The sequence below is a fragment of the Mesoplodon mirus genome (genome assembly GCF_964341445.2).
Source record: "Mesoplodon mirus genome assembly, chromosome: 12".
Classification (NCBI taxonomy): Eukaryota; Metazoa; Chordata; class Mammalia; order Artiodactyla; family Ziphiidae; genus Mesoplodon; species Mesoplodon mirus.
This window is the reverse complement of record NC_138988.1, coordinates 59,693,022-59,703,900: the sequence shown is the minus strand read 5'-3', so window position 1 is coordinate 59,703,900 and position 10,879 is coordinate 59,693,022.

Here is a 10,879-nt window from a genome sequence, read left to right as displayed (position 1 = left end):
TATTTCCTTAAGCCACCAGAACGTGTAAATGTGAACAGCCAAAGTGTCCCCCTTCTACCGCACCTGGGAAGTACAAAACTCAAAGGGAAAGTGCAGGGAGAATGCTCTGTGTTCCCTTTGGAAAAGAGAGCTTGAAGGGAACCTTTTTTTCCTCACTGGGATTTAGAGCGTTGCAGGCTCAATTGTGGCAGGGAAACACTGTTGTTCCATATCTTCTCTTCTTAACACAATCCATTTCTCGTCCCAGAAAGAGGCAGGCCCCAGGTCCAAGGCAGCCTGTTTCAAAGCGTTGCTTAAACTCCAGCATGCGTTTATGATGTCATAGGCCACTAGGCTGTGCACTAGATTCTAAGATGTAGGCGACGGAGTGCCCGACACTTCTGGGACCGGTAAGCCACGTTCAGTTGAAGAGAACTATATGCCAAAAGAAGGGCAATGGAGACCTTCTTTTCTTAAGCCACTAGAAGCTCTAAATGTGAACAGCAGATGTATCTCCCTTCTACCGCACCTGGGAAGTACAAACACAGAACGAAGGCGCAGGGGGAATGCTCTGTGGTCCTTGTGGAGAATAGGGCTTGAAAACTGACCTGAAAACGTTCAGCGTTTTCGGAAGCCACTAGAAAGTGTCAATGTGAAGAACAGAAGTATCTACCTTCTATAGCACCGGGAAGCTGCAAAGACTGCAGGAAGGCAAAGGGAGAGTGCTTTGTGGTCCCTTTGGAAAACAGGGTTTGAAGGGACTCACTAAGGTTGTTAGTGAATAGGTTAACCATATGGGACGACTTGCATCGAGCTCAAGCTCTCTGTTTCTCATCACACAGAGAGGCAGGCCGCAGGTCCAAGGCAGCGTGTGTCAAAGCGGTGCTTTAAATGCAGGAAGCTTTTACGGTGTCTTAGGCCATGAGCCTCTGCACTAGGATGCAACATGTAAACGACGGACTGCCTGACACTACTGGGACCTGTAAGCCACTTTCAGTTGAGGACAACTATATGCCAAAAGAAGGGCAATGGAGGCCTTCTTTCCTTAAGCCACTAGAACGTGTAAATGTGAACAGCAAAAGTATCTCCCTTCTACCGCACCTGGGAAGTACAAAACTCAAAGGGAAAGTGCAGGGAGAATGCTCTGTGTTCCCTCTGGAAAAGAGAGCTTGAAGGGAACCATTTTTTCCTCACTGGGATTTAGAGCGTTGCAGGCTCAATTGTGGCAGGGAAACACTGTTGTGCCATATCTTCTCTTCTTAACACAATCCATTTCTCGTCCCAGGAAGAGGCAGGCCCCAGGTCCAAGGCAGCCTGTTTCAAAACGGTTCTTAAACTCCAGCATGCGTTTATGATGTCATAGGCCACTAGGCTGTGCACTAGATTCTAAGATGTAGGCGACGGAGTGCCCGACACTTCTGGGACCGGTACGCCACGTTCAGTTGAGGAGAACTATATGCCAAAAGAAGGGCAATGGAGACCTTCTTTTCTTAAGCCACTAGAAGCTCTAAATGTGAACAGCAGATGTATCTCCCTTCTACCGCACCTGGGAAGTACAAAACACAGAACGAAGGCGCAGGGGGAATGATCTGTAGTCCTTGTAGATAATAGGGCTTGAAAACTGACCTGAAAACGTTCAGCGTTTTCGGAAGCCACTAGAAGGTGTCAATGAGAACAACAGAAGTATCTACCTTCTACAGCACCGGGAAGCCCCAAAGACCGCAGGAAGGCAAAGGGAGAGTGCTTTGTGGTCCCTTTGGAAAACAGGGTTTGAAGGGATTCACTAAGGATTGTTAGTGAATAGGTAAACCACATGGGACGACATGCATCGAGCTCAAGCTCTCTGTTTCTCGTCACACAGAGAGGCAGGCCGCAGGTCCAAGGCAGCGTGTGTCAAAGCGGTGCTTTAAATGCAGGAAGCTTTTACGGTGTCTTAGGCCATGAGCCTCTGCACTAGGATGCAACATGTAAACGACGGACTGCCTGACACTACTGGGACCTGTAAGCCACTTTCAGTTGAGGACACCTATATGCCAAAAGAAGGGCAATGGAGGCCTTCTTTCCTTAAGCCACTAGAACGTGTAAATGTGAACAGCCAAAGTGTCCCCCTTCTACCGCACCTGGGAAGTACAAAACTCAAAGGGAAAGTGCAGGGAGAATGCTCTGCGTTCCCTTTGGAAAAGAGAGCTTGAAGGGAAACTTTTTTCCTCACTGGGATTTAGAGCGTTGCAGGCTCAGTTGTGGCAGGGAAACACTGTTCTTCCATATCTTCTCTTCTTAACACAATCCATTTCTCGTCCCAGAAAGAGGCAGGACCCAGGTCCAAGGCAGCCTGTTTCAAAGCGGTGCTTAAACTCCAGCATGCGTTTATGATGTCATAGGCCACTAGGCTGTGCACTAGATACTAAGATGTAGGCGACGGAGTGCCCGACACTTCTGGGACCAGTAAGCCACGTTCAGTTGAGGAGAAATATATGCCAAAAGAAGGGCAATGGGGACCTTCTTTTCTTAAGCCACTAGAAGCTCTAAATGTGAACAGCAGATGTATCTCCCTTCTACCGTACCTGGGAAGTACAAAACACAGAACGAAGGCGCAGGGGGAATGCTCTGTGGTCCTTGTGGAGAATAGGGCTTGAAAACTGACCTGAAAACGTTCAGCGTTTTCGGAAGCCACTAGAAAGTGTCAATGTGAAGAACAGAAGTATCTACCTTCTATAGCACCGGGAAGCCGCAAAGACTGCAGGAAGGCAAAGGGAGAGTGCTTTGTGGTCCCTTTGGAAAACAGGGTTTGAAGGGATTCATTAAGGATTGTTAGTGAATAGGTAAACCACATGGGACGACTTGCATCTTGCTCAAGCTCTCTGTTTCTCGTCACACAGAGAGGAAGGCCGCAGGTCCAAGGCAGCGTGTGTCAAAGCAGTGCTTTAAATGCAGGAAGCTTTTACGGTGTCTTAGGCCATGAGCCTCTGCACTAGGATGCAACATGTAAACAACGGACTGCCTGACACTACTGGGACCTGTAAGCCACTTTCAGTTGAGGACACCTATATGCCAAAAGAAGGGCAACGGAGGCCTTCTTTCCTTAAGCCACTAGAACGTGTAAATGTGAACAGCCAAAGTGTCCCCCTTCTACCGCACCTGGGAAGTACAAAACTCAAAGGGAAAGTGCAGGGAGAATGCTCTGCGTTCCCTTTGGAAAAGAGAGCTTGAAGGGAAACTTTTTTCCTCACTGAGATTTAGAGCGTTGCAGGCTCAATTGTGGCAGGGAAACACTGTTGTGCCATATCTTCTCTTCTTAACACAATCCATTTCTCGTCCCAGGAAGAGGCAGGACCCAGGTCCAAGGCAGACTGTTTCAAAACGGTGCTTAAACTCCAGCATGCGTTTATGATGTCATAGGCCACTAGGCTGTGCACTAGATTCTAAGATGTAGGCGACGGAGTGCCCGACACTTCTGGGACCGGTACGCCACGTTCAGTTGAGGAGAACTATATGCCAAAAGAAGGGCAATGGAGACCTTCTTTTCTTAAGCCACTAGAAGCTCTAAATGTGAACAGCAGATGTATCTCCCTTCTACCGCACCTGGGAAGTACAAAACACAGAACGAAGGCGCAGGGGGAATGCTCTGTGGTCCTTGTGGAGAATAGGGCTTGAAAACTGACCTGAAAACGTTCAGCATTTTCGGAAGCCACTAGAAAGTGTCAATGTGAACAACAGAAGTATCTACCTTCTACAGCACCGGGAAGCACAAAAGACTGCAGGAAGGCAAAGGGAGAGTGCTTTGTGGTCCCTTTGGAAAACAGGGCTTGAAGGGATTCACTAAGGATTGTTAGTGAATAGGTAAAGCACATGGGACGACTTGCATCGAGCTCAAGCTCTCTGTTTCTCGTCCCACAGAGAGGCAGGCCGCAGGTCCAAGGCAGCGTGTGTCAAAGCGGTGCTTTAAATGCAGGAAGCTTTTACGGTGTCTTAGGCCATGAGCCTCTGCACTAGGATGCAACATGTAAACGACGGACTGCCTGACACTACTGGGACCTGTAAGCCACTTTCAGTTGAGCACAACTATATGCCAAAAGAAGTGCAATGGAGGCCTTCTTTCCTTAAGCCACTAAAACGTGTAAATGTGAACAGCCAAAGTGTCCCCCTTCTACCGAACCTGGGAAGTACAAAACTCAAAGGGAAAGTGCAGGGAGAATGCTCTGCGTTCCCTTTGGAAAAGAGAGCTTGAAGGTAAACTTTTTTCCTCACTGGGATTTAGAGCGTTGCAGGCTCAATTGTGGCAGGGAAACACTGTTGTGCCATATCTTCTCTTCTTAACACAATCCATTTCTCGTCCCAGAAAGAGGCAGGCCCCAGGTCCAAGGCAGCCTGTTTCAAAGCGGTGCTTAAACTCCAGCATGCATTTATGATGTCATAGGCCACTAGGCTGTGCACTAGATTCTAAGATGTAGGCGACGGAGTGCCCGACACTTCTGGGACCGGTAAGCCACGTTCAGTTGAGGACAACTATATGCCAAAAGAAGGGCAATGGAGGCCTTTTTTCCTTAAGCCACTAGAAGCTCTAAATGTGAACAGCAGATGTATCTCCCTTCTACCGCACCTGGGAAGTACAAAACACAGAACGAAGGCGCAGGGGGAATGCTCTGTGGTCCTTGTGGAGAATAGGGCTTGAAAACTGACCTGAAAACGTTCAGAATTTTCGGAAGCCACTAGAAGTTGTCAATGTGAACAACAGCAGTATCTACCTTCTACAGCACCGGGAAGCCCCAAAGACCGCAGGAAGGCAAAGGGAGAGTGCTTTGTGGTCCCTTTGGAAAACAGGGTTTGAAGAGATTCACTAAGGATTGTTAGTGAATAGGTAAACCGCATGGGACGACTTGCATCGAGCTCAAGCTCTCTGTTTCTCGTCACACAGAGAGGCAGGCCGCAGGTCCAAGGCAGCGTGTGTCAAAGCGGTGCTTTAAATGCAGGAAGCTTTTACGGTGTCTTAGGCCATGAGCCTCTGCACTAGGATGCAACATGTAAACGACGGACTGCCTGACACTACTGGGACCTGTAAGCCACTTTCAGTTGAGGACAACTATATGCCAAAAGAAGGGCAATGGAGGCCTTCTTTCCTTAAGCCACTAGAACGTGTAAATGTGAACAGCCAAAGTGTCCCCCTTCTACCGCACCTGGGAAGTACAAAACTCAAAGGGAAAGTGCAGGGAGAATGCTCTGCGTTCCCTTTGGAAAAGAGAGCTTGAAGGGAAACTTTTTTCCTCACTGGGATTTAGAGCGTTGCAGGCTCAATTGTGGCAGGGAAACACTGTTGTTCCATATCTTCTCTTCTTAACACAATCCATTTCTCGTCCCAGAAAGAGGCAGGCCCCAGGTCCAAGGCAGCCTGTTTCAAAGCGGTGCTTAAACTCCAGCATGCGTTTATGATGTCATAGGCCACTAGGCTGTGCACTAGATTCTAAGATGTAGGCAACGGAGTGCCCGACACTTCTGGGACCGGTAAGCCACGTTCAGTTGAGGAGAACTATATGCCAAAAGAAGGGCAATGGAGACCTTCTTTTCTTAAGCCACTAGAAGCTCTAAATGTGAACAGCAGATGTATCTCCCTTCTACCGCACCTGGGAATTACAAAACACAGAACGAAGGCGCAGGGTGAATGCTCTGTGGTCCTTGTGGAGAATAGGGCTTGAAAACTGACCTGAAAACGTTCAGCGTTTTCAGAAGCCACTAGAAGGTGTCAATGTGAACAACAGATGTATCTACCTTCTACAGCACCGGGAAGCCCCAAAGACCGCAGGAAGGCAAAGGGAGAGTGCTTTGTGGTCCCTTTGGAAAACAGGGTTTGAAGAGATTCACTAAGGATTGTTAGTGAATAGGTAAACCGCATGGGACGACTTGCATCGAGCTCAAGCTCTCTGTTTCTCGTCACACAGAGAGGCAGGCCGCAGGTCCAATGCAGCGTGTGTCAAAGCGGTGCTTTAAATGCAGGAAGCTTTTACGGTGTCTTAGGCCATGATCCTCTGCACTAGGATGCAACATATAAACGACGGACTGCCTGACACTACTGGGACCTGTAAGCCACTTTCAGTTGAGGACAACTATATGCCAAAAGAAGGGCAATGGAGGCCTTCTTTCCTTAAGCCACTAGAACGTGTAAATGTGAACAGCCAAAGTGTCCCCCTTCTACCGCACCTGGGAAGTACAAAACTCAAAGGGAAAGTGCAGGGAGAATGCTCTGCGTTCCCTTTGGAAAAGAGAGCTTGAAGGGAAACTTTTTTCCTCACTGGGATTTAGAGCGTTGCAGGCTCAATTGTGGCAGGGAAACACTGTTGTTCCATATCTTCTCTTCTTAACACAATCCATTTCTCGTCCCAGAAAGAGGCAGGCACCAGGTCCAAGGCAGCCTGTTGCAAAGCGGTGCTTAAACTCCAGCATGCGTTTATGATGTCATAGGCCACTAGGCTGTGCACTAGATTCTAAGATGTAGGCAACGGAGAGCCTGACACTTCTGGGACCGGTAAGACAAGTTCAGTTGAGGAGAACTATATGCCAAAAGAAGGGCAATGGAGACCTTCTTTTCTTAAGCCACTAGAAGCTCTAAATGTGAACAGCAGATGTATCTCCCTTCTACCGCACCTGGGAAGTACAAAACACAGAACGAAGGCGCAGGGGGAATGCTCTGTGGTCCTTGTGGAAAATAGGGCTTGAAAACTGACCTGAAAACGTTCAGCATTTTCGGAATCCACTAGAAGGTGTCAATGAGAACAACAGAAGTATCTACCTTCTACAGCACCGGGAAGACCCAAAGACCGCAGGAAGGCAAAGGGAGAGTGCTTTGTGGTCCCTTTGGAAAACAGGGCTTGAAGGGATTCACTAAGGATTGTTCGTGAATAGGTAAACCAAATGGGACGACTTGCATCGAGATCAAGCTCTCTGTTTCTCGTCACACAGAGAGGCAGGCCGCAGGTCCAAGGCAGCGTGTGTCAAAGCGGTGCTTTAAATGCAGGAAGCTTTTACGGTGTCTTAGGCCATGAGCCTCTGCACTAGGATGCAACATGTAAACGACGGACTGCCTGACTCTACTGGGACCTGTAAGCCACTTTCAGTTGACGACAACTATATGCCAAAAGAAGGGCAATGGAGGCCTTCTTTCCTTAAGCCACTAGAACGTGTAAATGTGAACAGCCAAAGTGTCCCCCTTCTACCGCACCTGGGAAGTACAAAACTCAAAGGGAAAGTGCAGGGAGAATGCTCTGTGTTCCCTTTGGAAAAGAGAGCTTGAAGGGAACCTTTTTTTCCTCACTGGGATTTAGAGCGTTGCAGGCTCAATTGTGGCAGGGAAACACTGTTGTGCCATATCTTCTCTTCTTAACACAATCCATTTCTCATCCCAGAAAGAGGCAGGCTCCAGGTCCAAGGCAGCCTGTTTCAAAACGGTGCTTAAACTCCAGCATGCGTTTATGATGTCATAGGCCACTAGGATGTGCACTAGATTCTAACATGTAGGGGACGGAGTGCCCGACACTTCTGGGACCGGTAAGCCACGTTCAGTTGAGGAGAAGTATATGCCAAAAGAAGGGCAATGGAGACCTTCTTTTCTTAAGCCACTAGAAGCTCTAAATGAGAACAGCAGATGTATCTCCCTTCTACCGCACCTGGGAAGTACAAAACACAGAACGAAGGCGCAGGGGGAATGCTCTGTGGTTCTTGTGGAGAATAGGGCTTGAAAACTGACCTGAAAACGTTCAGCATTTTCGGAAGCCACTAGAAAGTGTCAATGTGAACAACAGAATTATCTACCTTCTACAGCACCTGGAAGCCCCAAAGACCGCAGGAAGGCAAAGGGAGAGTGCTTTGTGGTCCCTTTGGAAAACAGGGCTTGAAGGGATTCACTAAGGATTGTTAGTGAATAGGTAAACCACATGGGACGACTTGCATCGAGCTCAAGCTCTCTGTTTCTCGGCACACAGAGAGGCAGAAGGCAGGTCCAAGGCAGCGTGTGTCAATGCAGTGCTTTAAATGCAGGAAGCTTTTACGGTGTCTTATGCCATGAGCCTCTTCACTAGGATGCAACATGTAAATGACGGACTGCCTGACACTACTGGGACCTGTAAGCCACTTTCAGTTGAGGACAACTATATGCCAAAAGAAGGGCAATGGCGGCCTTCTTTCCTTAAGCCACTAGAACGTGTAAATGTGAACAGCAAAATTATCTCCCTTCTACCGCACCTGGGAAGTACAAAACTGAAAGGGAAAGTGCAGGGAGAATGCTCTGTGTTCCCTTTGGAAAAGATAGCTAGAAGGGAACCTTTTTTTCCTCACTGGGATTTAGAGCTTTGCAGGCTCAATTGTGGCAGGGAAACACTGTTGTGCCATATCTTCTCTTCTTAACACAATCCATTTCTCGTCCCAGAAAGAGGCAGGCTCCAGGTCCTAGGCAGCCTGTTTCAAAACGGTGCTTAAACTCCAGCATGCGTTTATGATGTCATAGGCAACTAGGCTGTGCACTAGATTCTAAAATGTAGGCGACGGAGTGCCCGACACTTCTGGGACCGGTAAGCCACGTTCAGTTGAGGAGAACTATATGCCAAAAGAAGGGCAATGGAGACCTTCTTTTCTTAAGCCACTAGAAGCTCTAAATGTGAACAGCAGATGTATCTCCCTTCTACCGCACCTGGGAAGTACAAAACACAGAACGAAGGCGCAGGGGGAATGCTCTGTGGTCCTTGTGGAGAATAGGGCTTGAAAACTGACCTGAAAACGTTCAGCGTTTTCGGAAGCCACTAGAAAGTGTCAATGTGAAGAACAGAAGTATCTACCTTCTATAGTACCGGGAAGCTGCAAAGACTGCAGGAAGGCAAAGGGAGAGTGCTTTGTGGTCCCTTTGGAAAACAGGGTTTGAAGGGGTTCACTAAGGTTGTTAGTGAATAGGTAAACCATATGGGACGACTTGCATCGAGCTCAAGCTCTCTGTTTCTCATCACACAGAGAGGCAGGCCGCACGTCCAAGGCAGCGTGTGTCAAAGCGGTGCTTTAAATGCAGGAAGCTTTTACGGTGTCTTAGGCCATGAGCCTCTGCACTAGGATGCAACATGTAAACGACGGACTGCCTGACACTACTGGGACCTATAAGCCACTTTCAGTTGAGGACACCTATATGCCAAAAGAAGGGCAATGGAGGCCTTCTTTCCTTAAGCCACTAGAACGTGTAAATGTGAACAGCAAATGTATCTCCCTTCTACCGCACCTGGGAAGTACAAAACTCAAAGGGAAAGTGCAGGGAGAATGCTCTGTGTTCCCTCTGGAAAAGAGAGCTTGAAGGGAACCTTTTTTTCCTCACTGGGATTTAGAGCGTTGCAGGCTCAATTGTGGCAGGGAAACACTGTTGTGCCATATCTTCTCTTCTTAGCACAATCCATTTCTCGTCCCAGGAAGAGGCAGGCCCCAGGTCCAAGGCAGCCTGTTTCAAAACGGTGCTTAAACTCCAGCATGCGTTTATGATGTCATAGGCCACTAGGCTCTGCACTAGATTCTAAGATGTAGGCGACGGAGTGCCCGACACTTCTGGGACCGGTAAGCCACGTTCAGTTGAGGAGAACTATATGCCAAAAGAAGGGCAATGGAGACCTTCTTTTCTTAAGCCACTAGAAGCTCTAAATGTGAACAGCAGATGTATCTCCCTTCTACCGCACCTGGGAAGTACAAAACACAGAACGAAGGTGCAGGGGGAATGCTCTGTGGTCCTTGTGGAGAATAGGGCTTGAAAACTGACCTGAAAACGTTCAGTATTTTCGGAATCCACTAGAAAGTGTCAATGTGAACAACAGAAATATCTACCTTCTACAGTACCGGGAAGCCCAAAAGACTGCACGAAGGCAAAGGGAGAGTGCTTTGTGGTCCCTTTGGAAAACAGGGCTTGAAGGGATTCACTAAGGATTGTTAGTGAATACGTAAACCACATGGGACAACTTGCATCGAGCTCAAGCTCTCTGTTTCTCGTCACACAGAGAGGCAGGCCGCAGGTCCAAGGCAGCGTGTGTCAAAGCAGTGCTTTAAATGCAGGAAGCTTTTACGGTGTCTTAGGCCATGAGCCTCTGCACTAGGATGCAACATGTAAACGACGGACTGCCTGACACTACTGGGACCTGTAAGCCACTTTCAGTTGAGGACAATACATATGCTAAAAGAAGGGCAACGGAGGCCTTCTTTCCTTAAGCCACCAGAACGTGTAAATGTGAACAGCCAAAGTGTCCCCCTTCTACCGCACCTGGGAAGTAGAAAACTCAAAGGGAAAGTGCAGGGAGAATGCTCTGCGTTCCCTTTGGAAAAGAGAGCTTAAAGGGAAACTTTTTTCCTCACTGGGATTTAGAGCGTTGCAGGCTCAATTGTGGCAGGGAAACACTGTTGTTCCATATCTTCTCTTCTTAACACAATCCATTTCTCGTCCCAGAAAGAGGCAGGCCCCAGGTCCAAGGCAGCCTGTTTCAAAGCGGTGCTTAAACTCCAGCATGCGTTTATGATGTCATAGTCCACTAGGCTGTGCACTAGATTCTAAGATGTAGGCGACGGAGTGCCCGACACTTCTGGGACCGGTAAGCCACGTTCAGTTGAGGAGAACTATATGCCAAAAGAAGGGCAATGGAGACCTTCTTTTCTTAAGCCACTAGAAGCTCTAAATGTGAACAGCAGATGTATCTCCCTTCTACCGCACCTGGGAAGTACAAAACACAGAACGAAGGCGCAGGGGGAATGCTCTGTGGTCCTTGTGGAGAATAGGGCTTGAAAACTGACCTGAAAACGTTCAGCGTTTTCGGAAGCCACTAGAAGGTGTCAATGAGAACAACAGAAGTATCTACCTTCTACAGCACCGGGAAGCCCCAAAGACCGCAGGAAGGCAAAG